This window comes from Schistocerca americana, chromosome 2 (genome assembly GCF_021461395.2).
Source record: "Schistocerca americana isolate TAMUIC-IGC-003095 chromosome 2, iqSchAmer2.1, whole genome shotgun sequence".
Taxonomy (NCBI): domain Eukaryota; kingdom Metazoa; phylum Arthropoda; class Insecta; order Orthoptera; family Acrididae; genus Schistocerca; species Schistocerca americana.
Window position 1 is genome coordinate 657,485,499 of NC_060120.1, and position 27,411 is coordinate 657,512,909.

At 42.3% G+C, this 27,411-nt stretch overlaps 1 pseudogene; it reads right to left on the reverse strand.

Moving 5' to 3' along the window:
* Window positions 1-16,667: 16,667 nt before the first annotated feature.
* On the reverse strand, window positions 16,668-16,785 carry LOC124597145 (annotated as a pseudogene).
* Window positions 16,786-27,411: the final 10,626 nt, after the last annotated feature.

The window sequence follows — 27,411 nt, forward strand, 5'->3', positions numbered from 1 at the left end:
ATCTATGGTCATCAGTCCCCTAGAACTTAGAACTACTTAAACCTAACTAACCTAAGGACAGCACACAACACCCAGTCATCACGAGGCAGAGAAAATCCCTGACCCCGCGGGGAATTGAACCCGGGAACCCGGGCGTGTACAACACTGTGAAACAACGCACTGTAACACTTAAAAAATGCAAAGGCACTTCCCCAAAGCCGGGCGGTGTACCCGATCGGTTCTAGGCGCTTCAGTCTGGAACCGCGCGACCGCTAAGGTCGCAGGTTCGAATCCTGCCTCTGGCATGGATGTGTGTGATGTCCTTAGTTTAGTTAGGTTTAAGTAGTTCTAAGTTCTAGGGGACTGATGACCTCAGCTGTTAAGTCTCACAGTGCTCAGAGCCATTTGAACAGTTTGAACTTCCCCAAATAAAACATAATAACATTTGTTTCTCAGTCTTCTGTCCCCTCTTTCCAGCTCTCCCTCTCTTTCTCTCCTTCTCTCTCTCTCTCTTTCTCTCTCTCTCATACATATACATAAGCTTTCCTCAGCAGACACTCCACAACAGTTCACACGGAACTTTCAAGACTAGCGCCACACTGAACTGAAGAACCCGCTCCCGTGGCCGAGGTCGGTAACTCACGCTTGTACAGTGGTGTTGGACCCAACGGCAAGTCGGTTCGAATGAAGGTGATGAAAAAAAAATTTCACAGCCCGTATTTGGCCGGCAAGGAGAAGAGAAGTGGTGGCATAAATGTCCTGCTAACAGACTTTGCGCCAGTGTCCTGGTTTAAATACCAAACCTCTCTGCAGTGTCTCATGAAGTTAGGGCATGTGACACAGTTGATGGTGATGCATTCGTCGGATGGGGGCGCTCTTGGTGCTATTCGTAATCAGTATGCTAGTGCGGGCACGGGGTTTCACCCTTTCCGCTCTCTCATCTTCGTCGTCGGCACATGACACAAACATTACACTCCACTCCACACACACACACACACACACACACACATGCTGCCTGACTTGTTGACTACAAGTACTGTAATGGAATATGGAAAAAGAAACACTGAACAGAAGCAAAACGATGAACAAATGAGCAGCGACAATAACACAGCATCTTTCACTGAGTATAGACGAAAGGATTTGCTTAAACCACGTTTTGTGAAAAATACGTGTGAAGAAAAAGGATGAGAGCGATTCATATAAAATAAGGTGTGAAAACGGTGTACAGAATAGCAACAGAAGAAGCTATCCACCGGAGATGCACAACAGGACGGAAACAGTAAATATTGTGATTTATAGAGTGGTTATACGAGGCGTGTTTTTTAAGTAAGCACCGTTCTGAAATTTAAAAAAAAGACGTGATAAGATATCTCAATAATTTTATTTTTACATGAAAGCCTGTACCTTAATCTACTTTTCTACACAATTTCCGTCAAATTGACGCACTTGTCATAACGTTGTACCAGTTTTTGAATACTCTCCTCATAGAAGTCTGCCGCCTGACTTATTGACCACTGCATCACCACTGTTTTGACTTCATCATCTTGAAGACGCTGACCACCCAGATGTTTCTTGAAGTGCAGGAACAGATGGTAATCACTGGGCCCAAGATCGGGGCTGTATGGAGGATGATCTAGAGTTTCCATCGAAAAGATGTGATGAGATCTTGGGTCTGATTCGCCACATGCGGACGGACATTGTCTTGCAGCAACAGGATGCCCTTGCTCAACTTCCATGGACTGTTGCTTTCATTCTGGTGTGATGTAGGCCACCCATGTTTCATCGCCTGTAACAGTTTGGCTTAAGAAGTCATCACCGTCAGTGCACTGTCTAAACGTTTGCTTTTGTTCACATCCGTCAACATTTTCGGTACCGAACGTGCGCACAGTTTTCGGTAATTCAACTGTTCGGTCACAATGCCGTACAAAACACTATGAGAAACATTAGGAAAGTAATTCTGCAAGGAGGAAATCGTAAAGCGTGTGTTTTCTCTGACCTTATTGTCCACTTCCTGCACCAAACTTTCATTAACGACCGAAGGACGCCCACTCCGTTGTTCATCATGCACATTTGTGCGGACATCTTTAAATGCTCTCACTCACTTTCTTACCATTCCATCACTCATAATGTTTTCTCCGTAAACTGCACAGATCTCACGATGAATATCGATCGCTTTTAGGTCTTTAGTACTAAGAAATCTTATAACAGCCCGTACTTCACAGTCGGCGGGACTCACGATTATTTGATGCATCTTAAACACTCAGTACTCAACGTAAACAAGGAAGAATCAGACTGAAATGGCGTCAGTGCGTAGATTAAGGTACAGACTTTCATGTAAGAATAAAATTATCGAGATATCTTAGCACGTCTGTTTTTAATTTCAAAACGGTACTTACTTAAAAAACACGCCTCGTACCTAATTAAACACTTAGAACATGAGAGAGCCCCCATGAAGAACGAGTAATCGTAGCGTCAATGAAACGTGGTGGAAACATTTGTTAGGACATGCGGAAGAGGAATAACGAATAAAACATTGAAAGAAAAATATTTTAACTTCCACATTAGAGGTAACAGTTGTTAATTACGTACCATGATTACGTTCAAGTTTACAAACGTTGCTGAATGTGACGATCATCTGCATCCGCGACGGCCTGGAACCGTACTAGAGATTGCTCTACCGCTGCCCGAAACAATGGTGGACGATGGAATGTTCTGCTGTCGTGACACAGCTCATGCACTGCTTGAGGATCGCACATTGCGTCCAGCATTCTCAGGCATGACAGCAGTAAATACTTCAACAATTTGTGGTGCAACGGGGTTGCCGGCGTCTCCCAGGAGCAATTCCCAAATCATGTTAATTCGAACTTCTGAATCATATTCTTATATCCCGGTGCAGAAAGGGACCTCTCCGTGTTCCTTTAATGACTCAATATGCGCAGAGAGCAGCAGCACTATTGTTGTTGTTTTGACAAAACAACTTCACGAGTGAAGCCCTGCTCACCTTGTCCTGACCCATTTTTCATGTCTGCAGTCTTACTGCACACTGATTCTTGTGTTTCAACTCTAAGTACCAGTACCGGCATCTAACGACAACTGATGGCACTAACACTAAAAACAACACAAAGCCTACTCGCACAATCTGGACATAATTCCTATGAAAATGGGTGTTCGTACGATACATAGCTTACATTCTACACTGGCTCGAATAACGAAAGTTTAATTACAGCAAAACCTGTTCATAAACTTTACCAACGATAAAGTATTTAAATAACAAACAAATTTCTTCATCATTACTCTGCAGGTGACAAGCTGTCAAAACTATAAAAAGAAGACAGAAAAGCCGGACATTAGAAATACTTTTCCACTGGAAATGCAACCTCTGGGTGAGAAGTCGAAACAAAACAGACAAGATGCCTACAACAGATAAATGAGCATGAACTTCGTACTATATTTTATACAAATGAATTTTATAGACAGAAAACGACACATAGGTGTCAAAATACGTTTGGGCAAGCCGAAAAAAAATATATTGTGGGAGTTAAAAAAATACCAGTTACTTTTTTTCGAATGACAGCAGGGCAGGACGTATTGAAAGTTACGCTTGTGAAACGTATGATCAACATCTTCTTCATATAGTCCACCCACTACACATATACTTTGTTTTGTATTTCGCACCTATGCAGTAAAAGTGAGACATATATGGAACAAATGGGAAATATCTCACTAAACTTTCTCCTCCATGTTCTATGTACTTACTGAAGTGGACCATAAATTACATCATTTCTCACTCTGAAACAAAATGGTTCATATGGCTCTGAGCACTATGGGACTTAACTTCTGAGGTCATCAGTCCCCTAGAACTTAGAACTACTTAAGCCTAACTAACCTAAGGACATCACACACATCCATGCCCGAGGCAGGATTCGAACCTGCGACCGTAGCGGTCGCCCGGTTCCAGACTGTAGTGCCCAAAAGAAATCTGTTAATAGAGAAATGTTTCCAGTACCACAGACCCTATGCAGCCACGGGGCTGAAGGGAGCGAGGTGAAGCGTAGTTACGGCGCAACCCGTCTCATCACTCTAACACATTCTTCTGAGCTACCTGATGCAGACAAATAAATAGATAAGGGTTTTAACGACGGAGCCTTTAGAGATGCAGCATAAGCTCGGACTGGGGAAGGAAATCAGTCCTTTTCATATGAACTGTCCTGGGATGTGCGTTAAGCGATTTAAGGAAAACTAAAACAGGATTATCAGATGAGGATTTAAACCACCGTTCTTGGGAATGTGAGTCCATTGACCTAACCACTGCACCAATCACTTGGTCCATTCGTCTTGAAAACATTTGCAGCAGAGGTGTATAGATTTGGATGTACTACGGGCTGCAAACCTCTCACTGTCTTTGCACAAGGGGAAAAAAGTAAACATAATTTGTTTCAAAAACATTCATTTTAGTAAAAAAATACAATTTATTTTACAGAAACAATACTTACAGACTGTTGCGTAACTGTGCAGTTTCCGAAATAGCGTGTTGTGAGAATTTTTATTCCGAACTGGCTGTGTACAAAAAAAAAAAAAAAAAAAAAAAAAAAAAAAAAAAAAAAAAAAAACGATCTGTGTGCGTCCCTGCTTTATAGCGACAATTGGAAAGTTTTTGGAAATGTGATACGTCTAAAGCGACTTTGATATTGTCTGCATCTACATCTCCGTTTATAGTAAACCAGTGTGAAGTGAATGTCAAAGAGTAGTTATCAAGATACAACATTTTAGGGCATCTTACTATACCACTCACGTACAGAGCGCGTGGAGAATGGCTGCTTAAATGCCTTTTTCTGTGATGCAGTTTCCTAATCTTATTTCAGAATTCCCACGGAAGCGATATGTTGGGCACCGATTAATATCTCTGAACTCTTCATTTAATTCTAGTTCTCGAAACTTTGTAGCCAGGCTTTTGTGGGATGATTTGTGTGTATTTGGAAGGTCCTGCTAATTCGAGCTTTTCAACATTTCCACGACTTTCTCACGTGATTCAAACAATTCTGTGACCATTCTACGGAAATGTTCATCTCCCTTTAGTTCTGGTGTGGATTTCACACATTTAAGCGCAAGTACTTTGAAGCAAGTAGCTAATCTTTGCATCGCTCTGAAATCTTACCAAGAGCTGACAGGATATTCGTGTGGCATTTTAAAGATAGTACTTTGTTGGTGGTGGCAGAAGAGCCAACACCGTGTTACTAGTGGAGGCCGAAATGCACGCGTTTTAGCTCACGCAGGCTGGCGTGAGGAGGGAAGAACTATACTGATGTGAGGACTGGAACATAACAAAGAATTAGAATTCAGAAAGCGGACGGAATTAGTTTGATACTTAACTTTAATCCATTAATGATGAACGTCGCTCTTGACGGTACATGAGTCACAATATTATCTGTTCAGAAGACATAGTAACTGAATACGGCGCCTTGCTAGGTCGTAGCAAATGACGTAGCTGAAGGCTATGCTAAACTGTCGTCTCTGCAAATGAGATCGTATGTAGGCAGTGAACCATCGCTAGCAAAGTCGGCTGTCCAACTGGGGCGAGTGCTAGGGAGTCTCTCTAGACTGGACCTGCCGTGTGGCGGCGCTCGGTCTGCAATCACTGATAGTGGCGACACGCGGGTTCGACGTATTTATTTTAAACAAGTAGTTCCAGACTGAACAAAAAATAAAAATACCACACGTTATTAATGAAGGAATAAACAACTGTGTAAATAATAGTGTTTTCAGTGAGTTACAATTTAGTAAAGCACCATAAAATATAGATACAACAGGTAATGTTTTAAAAGCAAGCACCTATGATCTGGGAAGAAGGCCTTACACGCCAGGAATGGTAAAAAAAATTAAGAACTGTTTAAAACTCGCTGCAACTTACAAATTACAGGTACTGAAATATTAAAGGCAAGTCGCCACAAACACAGCAGAAGGTATCAGACATAAGAAATGGCAGTAAATAAGGTTTTAAAGGCTTACTGTGTAAATACAAATACCAAATTAGAATTTTAAGGCAAATGACCACAATCACATTCACGCCAGGAACGGCAATAATACAAAAAATTTAGAAACATGCTGCAAAACAGGAAATACAATAGCAAAGGTAAATCAGAAAACAAGCAACTAATCACCAAACGTGTGAAATAAGATGATGGTAAGAACCACTTGCAAAGTTCTAAGCAAAGAAGGGAAAGCAGAAAGGTGGAAGGAGTATATAGATGGTCTATACAAGGGAGATGCATCTGAGGACAATATTATAGAAATGGAAGAGAATGTAGATGAAGATGAAATAGGAGATATGATACTGCGTGAAGAGTTTGACAGAACACTGAAAGACCTAATTCGAAACAAGTCCCCAGGAGTAGGCAACATTCCATTAGAACTACTGATGGCCTTGGGAGAGCCAGGCCTAACAAAACTCTACCATCTAGTCAGCGAGATTAATGAGACAAGTGAAATACCCTCAGACTTCAAGAAGAATATAATAATTCGAATCCCAAAGAAAGAAGGTGTTGACAGATGTGAAAATTACCGAACTATCAGTTTAATAAGCCACGGCTGCAAAATACTAATGCGTATTCTTTACAGACGAATGGAAAAACTGGTAGAAGCCGACCTTGGGGAAGATCATTTTGGATTCCGTAGAAATGTTGGAACACGTGAGGCAATACTGACCCTAAGAATTATCTTAGAAAATAGATTAAGGAAAGGCAAACCTACGTTTCTAGCATTTGTAGACTTAGAGAAAGCTTTTGACAATGTTGATTGGAACACTCTCTTTCAAATTCTGAAGGTGACAGGGGTAAAATACAGGGAGCGAAAGGCTATTTACAATTTGAATAGAAAAAAGATGGCAGTTATAAGAGTCGAGGGGCATGAAAGGGAATCTTTACAGACGAATGGAAAAACTGGTAGAAGCCGACCTTGGGGAAGATCAGTTTGGATTCCGTAGAAATATTGGAACACGTGAGGCAATACTGACTCTAAGAATTATCTTAGAAAATAGATTAAGGAAAGGCAAACCTACGTTTCTAGCATTTGTAGACTTAGAAAAAGCTTTTGACAATGTTGACTGGAACAATCTCTTTCAAATTGTGAAGGTGACTGGGGTAAAATCAGGGAGCGCAATGCTATTTACAATTTGAACAGAAAAATATGGCAGTTATAAGAGTCGAGGGGCATGAAAGGGAATCAGTGGTTGGGAAGGGAGTGAGACAGATTTGTAGCCTATCCCCAATGTTATTCAATCTGTATATTGAGCAAGCAGTAAAGCAAACAAAAGAAAAATTCGGATTAGGAATTAAAATCCATGGAGAAGAAATAAAAACTTTTGAGATTCACCGATGACGTTGTAATTCTGTCAGAGACAGCACAGGACCTGGAAGAGCAGTTGAACAGAATGGACGGTGTCTTGAAAGGAGGATATAAGATGAACATCAACAAAGGCAAAACGAGGATAATGAATGTAGTCGAATTAAATCGGGTGATGCTGCGGGAATTAGATTAGGAAATGAGACGCTTAAAGTAGTAAAGGAGTTTTGCTATTTGGGGAACAAAATAACTGATGATGGTCGAAGTAAGGGGGTATCAAATGTAGAGTGGCGTTTCTGAAGAAGAGAAATTTGTTGACATCGAGTATAGATTTAAGTGTCAGGAAGTCGTTTCTGAAAGTATTTCTATCGAGTGTAGCTATGTATGGAAGTGAAACGTGGACGCTAAATAGTTTAGACAAGAAGAGAATAAAAGCTTTCGAAATGTGGTGCTACAGAAGAATGCTGAAGACTAGATAGGTAGATCACATAACTAATGAGGAGGTATTGAATAGAATTGGGGAGAAGAGAAATTTGTGGCAGTACTTGACTAGAAGAAGGTATCAGTTGGTAGGACATATTCTGAGGCATCAAGGGATCACCTATTTAGTAATGGAGGGCTGCGTGGAGGGTAAAAATCGTAGAGGGAGACCAAGAGATGAATATACTAAACAGATTCAGAAGGATGTAGGTTGCAGCAGGTACTGGGAGATGAAGAAGCTTGCACAGGATAGAGTAGCATGGAGAGCTGCATCAAACCAGTATCTGGACTGAAGACCACAACAGCAACAAACTTTGTAACACAAACCTTAACATCCACTGAACACTACTCTGCTGGATTTATTCCAGAAGGCGACCAGAACTATTAACTAGACATATATAACATTTAATGTAGGCATTACAGGGTATTGTAATAAATAATGCAATAACAAAACACAAGGACCAGTACAGAAGTTACTTAAAAGGTACTGAGGCAAATTATACCCGCAGTAGGCGTGAGCTGAAAGAGCGTTACACTGAACTACTGGCCATCAGACCTCCTTTTAGAACACACAGGTCTTACAAGAACCAAGGGGCCACTGACGATGCTCCAGGTATCGACCTCTGAGAAGATCTGTCAACAAACACTTTCGCGAGCGATGAGATAGGCAGCAAAGAGTTGCATTCATATCACAAGATGGTAATTCAGACTAGTGACAGTCTAACGAATGACTAATGATATCTTGCTGTCCTACCTGACGTCCGATAAACCAAATGCAACGATGAAACAATACGCCAAAGCTGGCCTGCACTACGTTCCCAGAACAGTGTTTAGAGCGCCCGGAACGAGAAAGGAACTACTACCACCAGAGTAGAAGAATCACCAACCGGCCTACAATCAAGAAAGCTGTCTAAACTACACGCCATACCGGACAGCAGCGGCAAGGCGAGGAAATGTACGTTGCCGTTACATACACTAACCCCCGGGGCAGGTAACTGGGGCGTTAAGCAGACAACAGACAAGAAACCGCTGGTTGAACTTAACAAATTGTAACAAGCTGAACGCAATAAATAGTAATAAGAAGTCGAGGAAAGCTAATCAGATCCGCCTTCCCCACACACTCCACTCGTTGCTCTTCACACTTGTATCTTTCAGTGTAGATAGAACTATCTCTCTTAGGGAATCCATCTTCGCAACACTCAAACTGTTCACCAGCAACTATTTTTTCACATTCCCAGCATTGATAAACACAAAAATCTTTGAATTCTCCATTGATATAAAAATCATCTTTATTATAATTTGGACAAACTTGAACAATAAAACCCCCATCAAATTTGATTTCATAAATACCACCTTTTTGCAATCTGAATTGCTTGTAATATTTTTGATTTCCAATTTTCACTGACTGATTACAATTCCTGCAAAGTTGAAAGCTACATTTATGTTCTTTAGATCTTAGTTGTACAAGAGTTTTAGTATTATTGGCACTGACGGTACTGATTTTTCGTCATATCAAAAGTTAACTGATAACTATGTGGCGAAGTTGTTCGAGGTCATCACTATAAAGAAAGGAAACAATATTTTGTGTAGAATGGAACACCCAATCATTTCATCTGTCGTTACAAGATTAACTTCAACTATAGCTCATGAGTTAACCATGCAAGGAAATTTCCTTAAAAATGGTAAGATAAAAAGTAAGAGAGATTAAGTACTTTTTCCACTAGGTTTGTTTGGTGGATTTTTCCAGAGTTTATAAAGAAGTGACCTGGGAAGGAGATTTTAGAGTAATTTTAACTTAGAATTCAAGTGTTGGAGATGCTATTCTTAGATGAGCTGATAAAAACTATGCTAGAATTTAAATAAAAAATACACTTCCAAACGAAGTGTATCTTTTATTTCAATTCCAGCAACGTTTTTATGATCCTGTCTAAAAATAGCATTTCCAACACTTGAATTCCAAGTTAAAATCCAAAGTTAAAATGATTCTTAAATCTCCTTCCCAGATCACCTCTTTATAATCTCTGAAAAATCCACCAAACAAATCTGGTGGAAAATGTACTTCATTTCCAAAAGATGGTAAAATTATAGTAGAATGTATGGAAATTCGTGTTTCTGCTATGGAATATGAACCAGAATATTCACTAGAGCTAGAAGAAGAATGACTAAAAAATCTAAAAATTGCATTTTGTTTCTTTGAGTCAATAACAGTGGAAATAGCCAGATTACAAGAAAAAACAAATTTTGAACTAAATATTACTAATTATTGTAATTCTTCAGAATTTGATATACCTTTTTTTTTTGTGTTTCAAACTAATCGAAAAATAAACAGCTAAATATTTCTTCCATATTTGATCATATTAAATTAGAAATTATCTACCCGAAAAATGGAAGAAATGAATTTTTCCTCAAGAATTATGGAATCTTGATCCATCAACTAATTATATGAAAGCACTTGATAATTTCCTCAGTTTTAGGAGAATCACTGAAATGAATGATGAGGCTAATGACAATCCCCTCAATTTTATTTAAAATTGTCCTATTTTTGTTGTAAATGTGTCTAGGAGAATGAATGTGGTTAGCCACACCGAAAACTACAATGAAATTAGTAGCCACTTTTAATGATAAAATTCTGAAAGTTACAATTGTCTCCAATTTAACATATGATGCTCAGCATAGAATTTTGAGTGCAAATTTTTCATATTATAATTTTTTATTGTATGTAAATGGATACTCTACTGAAACAGCTCAATAATGCAAGCAGTTCTAATTTGTTTCAAAAGATTAGTGAGCTAGAAGTAAATCAATTGTATTACACTACAGGCTGTGAATATTTAAAAACTAGATACGGGGAGAAAATTTGTATGGCGCTTGATAGTAAATTTAAAATTATTTTGCCACACACGTTTAATAAAGTAGTAACTAACTGGGACTTTCAGTTTTTTGAAGACAGTAATATTAAGCTAAAATATAAAGGATGTGAAGTACTAAAAATAATAACGAATTTCACGATCTAGAGTTCATTTTGTGGGAAAATTTTAAATCCAGAGGTGACCTCGAGTTTAAATTTTCAAATATAATTTTACTGAATCAATTTTTCGTATTTTATTTTTGTGGGTGGGTGGGTTTCATCATTAAATAATTTCCTAATGAGCTCAACCTAGCCATTTGCTACTCGAGTTACAGGCTTTTCGAAGAAATACAGCAACTGCCTGACTCTTTTGATCCATGTCACAAGTGTAAGTTGGGTTTCGGAACACCAATGTTCTAGGAATCCATGCTAGTTAGCATGTCGGAGGTTGTTCTGTTCGAGTATCAGTACGTTTGAACTCAGACTACGTTCTAAGACTCTTCAAAAGATACAAGATATTTGACGGTAGTTTTGTGGATAACTTCTCCTCTGCTTCTTGTAGACGGATGTGACTTGTGCTTTCTTCTAGCTACCTGCAGGCAGTTTTTTTTTTCCATCGCAGCTGACGTGGCCTTCCTCGCAGCCATCACCGGCCTCAATTCCAGAGACGTCGCTCAGCCTACGGCTGTGAATGGGCGTGCATCACGTGGGGGTCGGACAGTTGACAAGCGCCTCCTGCGACGGCAGTTACGTGACTTCCCTTCCCACGGCTAGCAGCCGCCGTAATTGCATCCCTTGGGCCGCAGCCGCCACGCGCCTGGTGGTCGTTGTAGCTATTAGGCAACTGCCATGTTGCGTGCTGACGTTGACTCAGAAGACGTTTATAATTACGATACGGGATGGTTTTTGTGAAATTAGCGCTATACCCAGAAAAAGCTGGTGTCTATTCACGCTCCCACTGCGAGATATTTAGCCGCTATGTCCGATTTCCTGTTGACGATGTTAATAATGATTTCGACACGGCTGTTAGATACTATGTAAAATTTTTATTTTATTGTATTTGTGTTTGGTGCACGTAAAATGCTGCCAGCACCATATTATATTAGTGATACATCCCACGACTAAAAGAAATCTTTGTAAGTACATACTGAATACGAGGCAGTTGATAAGAGACCGTAATCGTGGGAATGGGTGACAAACAAAAGCGTCCCATCTTGGAATCAGGGGTACAGGCTTTTTATTCATTACAGAATTCTCACGAATTTCTAGCAATGGTTGTCTGCGACTCCACTGCACTGCAGATTTAACACTGCCGCACACGTCGGGAAATGTTGTGACTTTAGCAACGACTATGTGACTTATAAAGGGTGACCATAAACAGACTGAAAAGCTTGTAAGGGTGTTGCAGGGGTGGTTTTGTTGCGAAATAATTCTTAAGGAAAAAAATACTACATGTTGCGCTGTTTCCGGGTCATTTAGCACTGGAGGTAATAAATCAGATCGTTGCGCTCGCAAATTCAAGCACTTTTACGCGCTGAAATGCATTAATGCACAAACGTCCGTGGGCCCGAGAGTTACCACCTGTCCCAACACTCATTATCAATTAAAATGTGCCTTTATTGGAAGAACACTGTCTCTGGAACGGTGCTTGAATTTCTGTGTGCAACGACCTGCTTGGCTAACTTCAGTGTTCAATAATCCGGAAAAGACGTAACGTATCGAACTTTTTTCTTAACAATTATTTCTCGGCACAATATCTCCTGCAACACCCTTACAGGCTTTTCAGACTGTTTCTGACCACCCTGTGTAGCCAGAATTTTTTTGGTTGTAGCTTTTTATGGGAAATTGTTTCGAAATCTTAATGCAGGTTTGATCTCGGTGTGTTCTGTAGTCAATATGAATGTGAAGCTTTACCCAACTGCACCTAAACTGCGTTATAAATTTTTGTTCTCTCACTCCTCACCATACACCTTATCCAGGTACAGAATGGAACTGGTCCAACATCTATTGAAAGGACTGCGAGACTAATTCCAAGCAAAACATAAAGTTAAAAGCAGCACCCTTCCCATTATCTTTTCCAATTTCCACGACACAAACTATCTTTTCAGACAACGGAATCGAAACAGTAGTTCACATTTAAAATTTCTGATCACTTACATAAAATTTCTAGACTCCTTGGATCTTATTGAGTAAGTTTCTGTAGACGCCAATAGCGACAAATGAAATTCTTTTAGATTATTGATGGAGAAAAGGTAAATAACAGTAGGAGTACACTAACTTCTTCTGAAAAATTGGTTTTGTTACATTATCTTTTGTTTATGCAATGTCTTCCAAAGGTGAAGATTAAGCAATACCTAGCTATGGCATTATCACCTGGCAGACATTCAATGCCAGAATGAACCTCTGACACTGCAGAGAAGCATGCGCTGTTTTGAAACTTGTTGGCAGCGGAGAATCTAGGAGGCAGGTACATGCCCTGGCAAGAGGGAGCCTAGGAGAGATAGCCAGTATGCTCACTGCTTGCGAAAAGTAGCGTTCCGAGTATGAGTCGCTGTTGGGTACAAAGTTTTAATTTACCAGGAAATTCCAAAAAGCGCACATCCCACTCCAGATAGAAAGATTTTAATCTTCTATTCTTCGACTAAACTCTGCATTATCCTTTCTTCCAGGAGTGCTGGGCCCCGCAGGTTTTACGAGAACTTCCGTTAAGTTTGGATAGTAGGAGATGAGGAACTGTTCGAAGTAAGGCTGTGAGGGAGGTCCATAAGAACGGCTTGGATAGCTATAAGTGCCCTACCGCACTGGGGTGCCGCTGCGGTGCCACGGCAGCTCTGCTGGCTGAGGCGCTAGACGCAAGAATGCGACTCAGTGGAGACTGCAGCATCTGGTGTCTACCTGAGTGAGACAGATATGCCAGCAGGCCTGCCGCTGCGAGGTTCTGCCAGCCTGGCAGCCCTGCTAGTGGAACAAATGTTCAGATGTGTGTGAAATCTTATGGGACTTAACTGCTAAGGTCATCAGTCCCTAAGCTTTCACACTACTTAACCTAAATTATCCTAAGGACAAACACACACACAACCATGTGCGAGGGAGGACTCGAACCTCTGATGCTAGCGGAACACATGGCGGCTCATGGGAGATACCACACCAGGACGCCAGCGGGCAGACCTCAGAAGTGCCACCTGCCACTCAACCAAACGTAGTTTTTTTCGACCAAGTGAACGCTATGTATAATTTTGACAACGAATCTTTTATCTGAGACATTCAGATGGGATCAGCAATTTTGGACACTGCATCTCAGATGTACAGAGTTTCAGGGAGAGCATAAGGGAATAGTTGACAGGAATGGGGGAAAGAAGTACAGTAGAAGAAGAATGGGAAGCTCTGGGGGATGAAGTACTGAAGGCAGCAGAGGATCACGTACGTAAAAAGACGAGGGCTAGTAGAAATCCTTGGGTAACAGAAGAAATATTGAATTTAATTGATGAAAGGAGAAAATATAAAAATGCAGTAAATGAAGCAGAAAAAAGGAATACAAACGTCTCAAAAATGAGATCGACAGGCAGTGCAAAATGGCTAAGCAGGGATGGCTAGAGGACAAAAGTAAGGATGTAGAGGCTTATCTCACTAGGGGTAAGATAGATACTGCCTACAGGAAAATTAAAGAGACCTTTGGAGAAAAGAGAACCATTTGTATGAATACCAAGAGCTCAGATGGAAACCCAGTTCTAAACAAAGAAGGGAAAGCAGAAAGGTGGGAGTATATAGAGGGTCTATACAAGGGCGATGTACTTTAGGACAATATTATGGAAATGGAAGAGGATGTAGATGAAGATGAAATGGGAGATACGATACTGCGTGAAGAGTTTGACAGAGCACTGAAAGACCTGAGTCGAAACAAGGCCCCGGGAGTAGACAACATTCCATTAGAACTACTGACGGCCTTGGGAGAGCCAGTTCTGACAAAATTCTACCATCTGGTGAGCAAGACGTATGAGACAGGCGAAATACCCTCAGACTTCAAGAAGAATATAATAATTCCAATCCCAAAGAAAGCAGGTGTTGACAGATGTGAAAATTACCGAACTGTCAGTTTAATAAGTCACAGTTGCAAAATACTAACACGAATTCTTTACAGACGAATGGAAAAACTGGTAGAAGCCGACCTCTGGCAAAATCAGTATGGATTCCGTAGAAATATTGGAACACGTGAGGCACTACTGACCTTACGACGTATCTTAGAAGAAAGATTAAGGAAAGGCAAACCTACGTTTCTAGCATTTGTAGACTTAGAGAAAGCTTTTGACAATGTTGACTGGAATACTCTCTTTCAAATTCTGAAGGTGGCAGGGATAAAATACAGGGAGCGAAAGGCTATTTACAGTTTGTGCAGAAATCAGATGGCAGTTATAAGAGTCGTGGAACATGAAAGGGAAGCAGTGGTTGGGAAGGGAGTGAGACAGGGTTGTAGCCTCTCCCCGATGTAATTCAATGTGTATATTGAGCAAGCAGTAAAGGAAACAAAAGAAAAATTAGTAGTAGGTATTAAAATCCATGAAGAAGAAATAAAAACTTTGAGGTTCAAAGATGACATTGTAATTCTGTCAGAGACAGCAAAGGAGTTGGAAGAGCAGTTGAACGGAAAGGACAGTGTCTTGAAAGGAGGATGTAAGATGAACATCAAGAAAATCGAAACGAGGATAATGGAATGTAGTCGAATTAAGTCGGGTGATGCTGAGGGAATTAGATTAGGAAATGAGAGGCTTAAAGTAGTAAAGAGTTTTGCTATTTGGGGAGCAAAATAACTGATGTTGGTCGAAGTAGAGAAGGTATAAAATGTAGACTGGCAATGGCAAGGAAATCGTTTCTGAAGAAGAGAAATTTGTTAACATCGAGTATAGATTTAAGTGCCAGGAAGTCGTTTCTGAAAGTATTTGCATGGAGTGTAGCCATGTATGGAAGTGAAACATGGACGATAAATAGTTTGGAGAAGAAGAGAATAGAAGCTTTCGAAATGTGGTGCTACAGAAGAATGCTGAAGATTAGATGGGTAGATCACATAACTAATGATGAAGTATTGAACAGAACTGGGGAGAAGAGAAGTTTGTGGGACAACTTGACAAAAAGAAGGGACCGGTTAGTAGGACATGTTCTGAGGCATCAAGGGATCACAAATTTAGCATTGGAGGGCAGCGTGGAGGGTAAAAATCGTAGAGGGAGACCAAGAGATGAATACACTAAACAGATTCAGAAGGATGTAGGTTGCAGTCACTTCTGGAGATGAAGAAGCTTGCACAGGATAGGGTAGCTTGGAGAGCTGCATCAAACCAGTCTCAGGACTGAAGACCGCAACAACAACAACATCTCAGGACTATTCAGAGTACAAATGAAGAAAAGGTGTTGGAAGTCGTAAATGTAGTCCCTCCACACAACAACCACGCTCAAACTCTCCCTCTAATATTGCACCTTTTGGACACTGGCCTGCTGGAGACGGTGGAAATTATCGATACTCAATTTCATCACAGCCTAATATGAACATTAAAAACAAACCCATTCCTGTTTCGTAAGGTAAATCTTTACAAGTCAGCAAAACAGTGGTCAAATGATAAAAATTTTAAATGCCCTTGCTTAATTCGCCTCATAAGCCGCATAAATTTCAGTAATACACTATACAAACACAGAGTTTAAATTATGGCCCAAATAGAAGTTACAAACATTAGTTTAACTCGAGAAGCTAACGACAGAGACTCTAAAACCAATACCGGCTTTAGTCACCAAATTCACGATGAAACTTAACAGACTAAAATACATAAACTCCTCCAGAACACGCCATGGAGGCCTAATGGTACCAACCGGCCGCCGTATCATCCTCAGCCCATAGGTGTTACAGGATGCGGATAGGGAGGGGCATGTGGTCAGCACACCGCTCTCCCGGCCGTATGTCAGTTTCCGAGACCGGAGCCGCTACTTCTCAATCAAGTAGCTCCTCAGTTTGCCTCACAAGGACTGAGTGCACCCCGCTTGCCAACAGCTCTCGGCAGACCTGACGGTCACCCATCCAAGTGCTAGCCTAGCCCGACAGTGCTTAACTTCTGTGATCTGACGGGAACCGGTGTTAGCACTGCGTCAAGGCCGTTGGCTGAAATTTAACAAAGAATTAAAATAAGCTGTCACGATAATCTAATTTGATTGCCTAACTATATTAGGACAATTTTAAATACTCACAACCAATAGCATAAAACTGTTCCACTTCTTTAATTTAATTAACACAGGTATCTCAATACCCTGACATGTCTCTTCCAAAATTGCTTGAAAGTAGTACAGCAAGCCCAATCAGTTTAAAAGATAAATTTGTCCTTGAAGGATAGCACCAAAAACCTACACCTCGGGCACAGCCGTTTTGTCGTCCCTATTTGAAAATAGACCCATACTATCCAGAAACATCGCTGCGGTTAATATTTTTAGTTACTTCCAAGATACAAGCATTATACAGTTCAAAACCCAAGAATTCATCTCATTCATATGTCAAACTATTCATTCAACTGAATGTGGAAAACAAAAACATGACATCATGGAAGACAAACTAGAACTATTTGTAATTACCAAACAGAATATTTCCTCACCCCCCCCCCCCCCCCCCCCCCCCACCGCCTAGGCTTATCACTTGTACAGTATTGTTCTGGAGCTGCCCAGGAGCTGAAGCAACACGTCTACTCCTTCACGGCCAGTACGTTGCACACCACCACAGGACCCGAACCCAGCCCAGTCGTGCACAGTCTTCCGTTAAGACAGGCGTAACATCAACCACAATGTATACACTTCTGCAACAGAAAAACGTGCAGTTAATAATATGCCAATTAAGTATCCTCCGACCGCTGCAGTACCAGTTTCTAGGCACGCAAAGTTGTTAAGGTGAGCGTAACCCTGCACAACATGAATTCTGGATGAAGTGTGGACAACGTCTTACGTTAACTGGGAATCTCAAGCAGGCGACGTGGCACGTACGGGCCGTCTTAACTTAACTAAACCCGCGAACTTTAAAGAACGAGTTTCACCTCCTCAGCATACGCTCATAGGCACCAGATAATTCTTTCAAATGGTCTGACAGTTTAACAGTCCAAACCCGCCACAGAAAAGGAAGTTCAAACACCAGTCCGGTTACAGCAACTTGCGTTGTACCTCCCTCAGACAGCAATTTTCTACAGGCTGGGCTGTAGAACAGTGCTTGGCACCGGTCATCTAATATAACATATCAAAAGAAGTTTTGCATCATACCGGTTCCCAGTTCTCCTAAGACAGACGTTGACTGTGGATATTGTATCACAGACACAGTCCATTGACTACATCTACATCTACGTGATCACGCTGCTATTCACAATAAAGTGCCTGGCAGAGGGTTCAATGAACCACCTTCAAGCAGTCTCTCTACCGCTCCACTCTCGAACGGCGCGCGGAAAAAACGAGCACTTAAATTTTTCTGTGTGAGCTCTGATTTCTCTTATTTTATCATGATGATCATTTCTCCCTATGTAGGTGGGTTCCAACAGAATGTTTTCGCAATCGGAGGAGAGATCTGGTGATTGAAATTTCATGAGAAGATCCCGTCGAACCGAAAAACGCCTTTGTTTTTAGATTGCCATTCCAATTCTCGTATCATGTCTGTGGCACTATCTCGCGATAATGCAAAACGAGCCGCCCTTACTTGTACTTTTTCGATGTCATCCTTCAGTCCCACCTGATGCGGATCCCACTCTGCACAGCAATACTCCAGAATAGAGCGGACAAGCGTGGTGTAAGCAGTCTCTTTAGTAGACCTGTTGCACCTTATAAGCGTTCTACCAATGAATCGCAGTCTTTCGTTTGCTCTACCCACAACGTTATATATGTGATCGTTCTAATTTAGGGTATTTGTAGTTAAAACCCCTAAGACTGTTCAGAGTTGTCACTAAACCCGCCCAAATATGTAATCAACCATGCATGAGCAGCACCTGTTAGATAGAGAGGGTCCGACAGCCGATCAGTTCCAGTCATTTCACCAGGAAGGAGGTACACGGCTCGTGTTATTTGTAGTTCAACCATGCCTAGACGGTCAGCACCGCGGTTCGATCGCGTCCGCATTGATACTTTGTGCCAGGAAGGGCTCTCAACAAGGGAAGTGTCCAGGCGTCTCGGAGTGAACCGAAGCGATGTTGTTCGGACATGGAGGAGACACAGAGAGACAGGAACTGTCGATGACATGCGTCGCTCAGGTCACCTAAGGGCTACTATTACAGTGGATGACCGCTACCTATGGATTATGGCTTAGACGAACCCTGATAGCAACGCCACCATGTTGAATAAGGCTTTTCGTGAAGCCACAGGACGTCGTGTTACGACTCAAACTGTGCGCAGTAGGCTGCATGATGCGCAACTTCACTCCTAACGTCCATGGCAAGGTCCATCTTTGCAACCACGACACCATGCAGTGCGGTACAGATGGGCCCAACAACAAACCGAATGGACAGCTCAGGAATGGCATCATATTCTCTTCACCGATGAATGTTTTCAACCAGACAATCTTCGGAGACGCGTTTCAAGGCAACCCGATCAGGGTGTGCGCCTGAGACACACTGCCCAGCGAGTGCAGGATGGTGGAGGTTCCCTGCTGTTTTGGGGTGGTATTATGTGGGGCTGACGTATGCCGCTGGCGATCTTGGAAGGCGCCATAACGGCTTTACGATACGTGAATGCCATCCTCCGATCGACAGAGCAACCATATCGGCAGCATATTGGCGAGGCACTCGTCTTCATGGACGACAATTCGCGCCCCCATCGTGCACATCTTGTGAATGATTTCATTCAGGATAACGAAATAGCTCGACTAGAGTGGCCAGCATGTTCTCCAGACATGTACCCTATCGAACATACCTGGGATAGATTGAAAAGGGCTTTTTATCGTCGACGTGACCCGACAACCACTCTGAGGGATCTACGCCCAGTTGCCGTTGAGTAGTGCGACAATCTGGACTAACAGCGCCTTGATGAACTTGTGGATAGTTTTCCACGACGAATACAGGCATGCATCAATGCAAGAGGACGTGCTACTAGGTATTAGAGGTACCGGTGTGTACAGCAGTCTGGTGGTGGTGGTGGTTAGTGTTTAACGTCCCGTCGACAACGAGGTCATTAGAGACGGAGCGCAAGCTCGGGTTAGGGAAGCATTGGGAAGGAAATCGACCGTGCCCTTTCAAAGGAACCATCCCGGCATTTGCCTAAACGATTTAGGGAAATCACGGAAAACCTAAATCAGGATGGCTGGAGACGGGATTGAACCGTCGTCCTCCCGAATGCGAGTCCAGTGTGCTAACCACTGCGCCACCTCGCTCGGTACAGCAGTCTGGACCACCACCTCTGAAGATCTCGCTGTATGGTGGTACAACAAGCAATGTGTGGTTTTCATGAGCAATAAAAAGTGCAGAAATGATGTTTATGTTGATCTCTATCCAATTTTCTGTACAAGTTCCGAAACTCTCTGAACTGAGGTGATGCAAAACATTTTTATGTGTTTAATATAACAGCACAGAGGTCGTGACTTGCACTATCAATTATTGGGATAGTTTTCTTATGGAAGCTGTAGACGCTAAATTTACATGTCACTTTAAAAATAGAGTCACAAGTTCTTGCTTAAACTCTACCTGGAATTCTTCTCACTTGGTCAAACAACTTGTTCACACACTTTCACTATCGATAACGTCTTGAGTGTGTTGTCTTTGGTTGTAAGTTGGCTCTACTTGTTTACAGAGTGGATCGTCTTACTGCATACGCCATCTTTTGTCTCCTGGTTTGATGCAGCCCCGGACACCGACGGTCATGCATGCTATTCTCTCATTTCACTCGTTTCTTGGAAATACGGGTTGCACACCTGCCACAATATCGCTCATTGTCGGGGACATTATCGGGTTCAATTCCCGTAAGATTTTTGAACGCGTCAGTGGTTTGGTACAGAAGTTCTGCACTGTCTGATGATGTGGACGCCTATTAGCGGACATTTATATGGAATGCGTCCACCCTTCGTCTTTATGATGGTTTGAACGCTGCTGGGGATAGTTAGTGAGGTGTTTGAATGTCTTTCAAGGAATGGAAGCCATTTCGCACAAGAGCCGAAACTGGACAAGATAGGGATGTTGGAAGCTGGGGTCCAGAGAGAGGTCGACGTCATAACTCATCCCAAAGAAGTTTCATTGGGTTCAGGTCGGGGTTCCAGTCACCATAGTCCATTGTAGAGATTTTATTGTCCAGAAACCATTGTCCCAGGGATGCACTGTCATGCTTACAGAGAACAATATCGCCTCTGAACTATACCTCTACTGTAAGCACTATACGACGTTGTAAGGCATGGTCATATCGTTCAGCATCTAGCATTTACTAATGCACAATAAGGGGACCACACTCTGTGCACGAAAAACAACTCGATACCGTAGCACCACCTCCGTACTTCACTCTTGGCACTACACATGATGTCAGATAATATTCTCCAGGCATGGGCCAAGTACAAACACTTCCATCGAGTTTTCCAGGGTACAACGTGATTCACCACTGCAAATCATTCGTTTCTAGTCATCAACTATCCAGCGACATCGCTCGTTACGCCACCTCAAGCGTCGAATAGCACTGACCACAGAAATGTGTGACTTATGAGGTGGGTGGAGCTACTCGAGCACTGACCCCATTCTTAACACCCAACACACAGTCATTGTGGCAGACGGACTGCTGGTAACAGTCTGGATCTCACGAGTGATTCCTCCCGCTGATTTCAAGCTATTTTTACTAACAACCTGCACTCAATTGAGACTGTCCGTTAGTATGTGAGGTCTTTCTGGTCTTGGTTTAGCTGTTGTTGCCTGTTCCTTCGCCTTTCCACTTCGAAGTCACACTAGTAGTCGACATGAGCAGCTCTAGAAGTGTTGAAATGTCCCTGACGGATATTTTACTCGTGTGACACCCAATGATCAGTCGACGTTCAGAGTGACTGAGGTTCCCTGATCAACCCATTCCGCTGTTATTGCTTCTCTACTGACAACGCTCCCCGCCTCCTTACATGCTGGCAGGTCCCCTTCTCGTAACATATATAGTCATCAACTTCGTATTGAGTAGGGGATCTGGATATTTTTGACCACTTCTGTGGGGGACAGACACTACATCTACATCTACATTTATACTCCGCAAGCCACTCAACGCTGTGTGTGAGAGAGCAGTTTACATGCCACTGTCATTGCCTCCCTTTCCTGTTCCAGGCGCCTATGGTTCGCGGGAAGAACGACTGCCGGAAAGCCTCCGTGCGCGCTCGAATCTCTCTAATTTTACATTCGTGACCTCCTCGGTAGGTATAAGTAGGGGGAAGCAAATATTCGATACCTCATCCAGAAACGCACCCTCTCGAAACCTGAACACCAAGCTACACCGCGATGCAAAGCGCCTCTCTTGCAGAGTCTGCTACTTGAGTTTGCTAAACATCTCCGTAACGCTATCACGTTTACCAAATAACCCTGTGACGAAACGCGCTGCTCTTATTTGGATCTTCTCTATCTCCTCTGTCAACCCGACCTAGTACGGCTCATGAGCAATACTCAAGTATAGGTCGAACGAGTGTTTTGTAAGCCACCTCCTTTGTTGATGGCCTATATTTTCTAAGGACTCTCCCAATGAATCTCAACCTGGCACCCACTTTACCAACAATTAATTTTATATGATTATTCCACTTCAAATCGTTCCGTGGGCATACTCCCAGACATTTTACAGAAGTAACTGCTACCAGTGTTTGTTACGCTATCATATAACCGTATAATAAAGGATCCTTCTTTCTATGTATTCGCAATACATTTCATTTGTCTATGTTAAGGGTCAGTTGCCACTCCCTGCACCAAGTGCCTATCCGCTGCAGATCTTCCTGCATTTCGCTGCAATTTTCTAATGCTGCAACTTCTCTGTATACTACAGCATCATCCGCGAAAAGCCGCATGGAACTTCCGACGCTATCTACTAGGTCATTTATATATATTGTGAAAAGCAATGGTCCCATAACACTCCCCTGTGGCACACCAGAGGTTACTTTAACGTCTGTAGACGTCTCTCCATTGAGAAGAACATACCACACAGCTGGTCTGATATTCCGTAGGCTCATACTTTATCAGGCGACAGTGCGGAACTGTATCGAACGCCTTCCGGAAGTCAAGGAAAATGGCATCTACCTGGGAGCCTGGATCTATTATTTTCTGGGTCTCACGAACAAATAAAGCGAGTTGAGTCTCACACGATCGCTGTATCCGGAATCCATGTTGATTCCTACAGAGTAGATTCTGGGTTTCCAGAAATGACATGATACGCGAGCAAGAAACATGTTCTAAAGTTCTACATCTGATCGACGTCAGAGATATACGTCTATAGTTTTGCGCATCTGCTCGACGACCCTTCTTGAAAACTGGAACCATCTGTGGTCTTTTCCAATAATTTGGAACCTTCCGTTCCTCTAGAGACTTGCGGTACACGGCTGTTACAAGGGGGCAAGTTCTTTCGCGTACTCTGTGTAGAATCGCACTGGTATCCCGTCAGGTCCAGTGGACTTTCCTCGGTTGAGTGATTTCAGTTTCGTTTCTATTCCTTGGACACTTATTTCGATGTCGGTTATATGTGGACGGTCTTAAGAACTCCATGACGATTTTGTAAGTTCTTGGATTCTGTTATGTGACGACAATGATGATATTAGAGGGTACATGCTGTTTCTTAATGGGTAGTCTCATCCAAATGTTACTAAAAAATGGTACAAATGGCTCTGAGCACTATGGGACTTAACATCTATGGTCATCAGTCCCCTAGAACTTAGAACTACTTAAACCTAACCAACCTAAGGACATCACACAACACCCAGCCATCACGAGGTAGAGAAAATCCCTGACCCCGCCGGGAATCGAACCCGGGAACCCGGGCGTGGGAAGCGAGAACGCTACGGCACGACCACGAGATGCGGGCCCCAAATGTTACTGCTCACACAAAAAGAATATGAGAATTCATCACCTTCTGATGTAAGGCCAGTTTGTCCTGTATAGATGACTTGGGAAGTTTCCGTCATTGGAAGGGCATACTTAGTATGAATGGTAGACATCGTCTGCCGCCACTGCTCTCCTTAAGTAAACAAATTGGTCAGGCGCCCTTACGTAATCAAACCGCTCACTTTGGCCCTTGTTTCGTTTATTTACGACGTAATCAATGGGAAATAACTGTCGTTATAATTGCAATTAATGATACATAACTCTCATTAAAATTACTATAATTTATAGGCAAGTTGATGGCATAGTAGAGCATCTGCACTTATGTTTCCCCAGAAGTCACCATACAGATTGTAATTTATGACCCAAAAATGGCGTCTCCCGTCCACCAATGTTGCAATGAGCTCCTATTGGTATCTCCCCACCACCACTGTAGAAGTGTGCTCCTATTGGTCCTCCCCCACTACCACCGCCGTTAAATATCCCCAGCATCCTGAGAGGTGACTTTTCGTTCTTATTCTGTACCTCCCTCGAGCAATACCATGAAACATTTGCTATTTACAGCACAGTAATGCAACCCCTATGCTATTTACCGATTTCGTAAAGAGTACATTTCTAAATATGGAACTTAACGGACAGTGCACCAAAATACAATCTTGCTGCTCTGATAATATAGTAAATAACGTTCCTCCGCGAGAATAGGGGAGCTGGCAACTAACGACACAGCGCATAACATGCTTAAAGGGTGAAAATGTTATACTAACGTCACACTGCAGCAAAAATTCGCTACTTTGACACTATAATATTGTGGTAGATAACACTGACAGGCTAGCTATGCACTTTATTATATATCCTCCACACCCTGGCACTGCACGCAGCTGAGGAAAGATGGGTGGGGGGGGGGGGGGGTCACAGATCCACACAGTCCCAGGCGGTTGGCAACTGATGGCTTGAGGGTCAGGCGGTAGTAGCCCAGCACGACTCATCCTCCTGTTCAGGCAATTGAAAAAGAACAAGGACACGTGGCTCACTGTTCCGTAGCAGCAAGCTCTCTCACTGCGTAATCTGCACCTAATTCAAAGTGATTAAAGACCTGCTGTTGGTTTAGCACAGTCAGTTGGGTACTTGCAAATACATTGACAGAAAAAATTCGCAACACCGAGAAAGAACTGTGCGATATAAACGAAAGTTGGTAGGAGTGTTCCTACACATGAAAGATGATGTCTACTTTGATTTCGCACCAGTTGTGTACATTAGTGCTAGTAGAGCCTCTATGAGTTCGCAAATCAGGTTTGCTTCAAATATATGCTGTAACAGTCGTGAGCGTTACTTAGCTTTGAGATTGGACACGGTGAGTTGCTGTTAGACGAGAATGCCTTTTAAACGACGAAGACGCCATTATCAACACCTCACTGAGTTTGAACTAGATCGTGTAGTAGGGCTACAAAAAGCTGGATGTACCATTGGGATTCTGCAGAAAGACTTGGCGGGAATATAGCCGCTGAACATGAGTGATGGCAGCGGTTGTCGTGAGAACGTACGGTCGCTAGAAGACTCGGCTCCAGCTGGCCACGACACATACAGACAGTTTGGTGTATGGCTGTGGTTCATGAAACTCATCTGCAGCAGCAGTTTGAGGAGCGGTTGTCACCACAGCGACACAAAGAACTGTTGTAAATCAGTTACTTCACGGACAGCTCCAAACTAGACGTCCCATAGCGTGCATTCCACCGAACCCAGACACCCTTAAATTGCGGCTTCTACATCTACATCTACATGGATACTCTGCAAATCACATTTAAGTGCCTAGCAGAGGGTTCATCGAACCACCTTCACAATTCTCTATTATTCCAATCTCGTATAGCGCGCAGAAAGAATGAACACCTATATCTTTCCGTACGAGCTCTGATTTCCCTTATTTTATCGTGGTGATCGTTCCTCCCTATGCAGGCCGGTGTCAACAAAATATTATCGCATTCGTATGAGAAAGTTGGGGATTGGAATTTCGTTAGAAGATTCCGTCGCAACGAAAAACGTCTTTCTTTTAATGATGTCCATCCCAAATCCTGTATCATTTCTGTGACACTCTCTCCCATATTTCGCGATAATACAAAACGTGCTGCCTTTCTTTGAACTTTTTCGATGTACTCCGTCAGTCCAATCTGGTAAGGATTCCATACCGCGCAGCAGTATTCTAAAAGAGTACGGACACGCGTAGTGTAGGCAGTCTCCTTAGTAGGTCTGTTGCATTTTCTAAGTGTCCTGTCAATAAAACGCAGTCTTTGGTTAGCCTTCTCCACAACATTTTCTATGTGTTAATTCCAATTTAAGTTGTTCGTAATTGTAATACCTAGGTATTTAGTTCAATTTACGGCTTTTAGATTAGACTGATTTATCGTGTAACCCAAGTTTAACGAGTTCCTTTGAGCACTCATGTGGATGACCCCACATTTTTCGTTATTTAGGGTCAACTGCCACTTCTCGCACCATTCAGATACCTTTTCTAAACTGTTTTGCAGTTTGTTTTGATCTTCTAATGACTTTATTTGTGTATAAACGACAGCGTCATCTGCAAACAACCGAAGACGGCTGCTCAGATTGTCTCCAAAGGGTCTATAACACTACCTTGGAGCACGCCAGAAATCACTTCTGTTTTACTCGATGACTTTCCACCAATTACTGCCCACTGTGACCTCTCTCACAGGAAATCACAAATCCAGTCACATGACTGAGACGATATTGCATAAGCACGCAATTTCACTACGAGCTGCTTGTGTGGTACAGTGTCAAAAGCCTTCCGGAAATCCAGAAATACGGAAACGATCTGAAAATCCCTTGTCAATAGCACTCAACACTTCATGTGAATAAAGAGTTAGTTGTGTTTCACAGCAATGGTGTTTTCTAAACCCATGTTGACTGTGTGTCAATAGACCGTTTCCTTCGTGGTAATTCATAATGTTCGAACACAATATATGTTCTAAAATTCTGTTGCATATCGCTGTTAACGATATGGGCCTGTAATTTAGTGGATTACTCCTACTACCTTTCTTGAATATTGGTGTGACCTGTGCAACTTTCCAGTCTTTGGGTACCGATCTTTCGTCGAGCGAACGGTTGTATGTGATTGTTAAGTATGGAGCTAATGCATCAGCATACTCCGAAAGGAACCTAATTGGTATACAGTCTGGACCAGAAAACTTGCTTTTATTAAGTGATTTAAGCTGATTTACTACTCCGAAGATATTTACTTCTACGTTACTCATGTTGACAGCTGTTCTTGATTTGAATCCTGGAATATTTACTTCGTCTTTTTTTGTGAAGGCTGCTTTGGCAGCACTGTCTTATATAGTATTTCTATTTCTATCGCGCAGAAAAGGCATTGATTGTGTCTTGTCGCTAACGTACTTCACATACGACCAGAATCTCTTTGGATTTTCTGCCAGGTTTTAAGACAAAGTTTCGTTGTGGAAACTGTTATAAGCATATCGCATTGAAGTCCGCGCTAAACTTCGAGCTTCTGTAACATATCGCCAATCTTGGGAATTTTGCGTCTGTTTAAATTTGGCATGTTTGTTTCGTTGCTTCTGAAACAGTGTGCTAACCCGTTTTGTGTACCAAGGAGGAGCAGCACCGTAATTTGTTAATTTATTTGGTACAAATCTCTCAATTGCTGCCGATACTATTTCTTTGAATTTAAACCACATCTGGTCTACACCTATATCATTAATTTAAAATGAGTGGAGA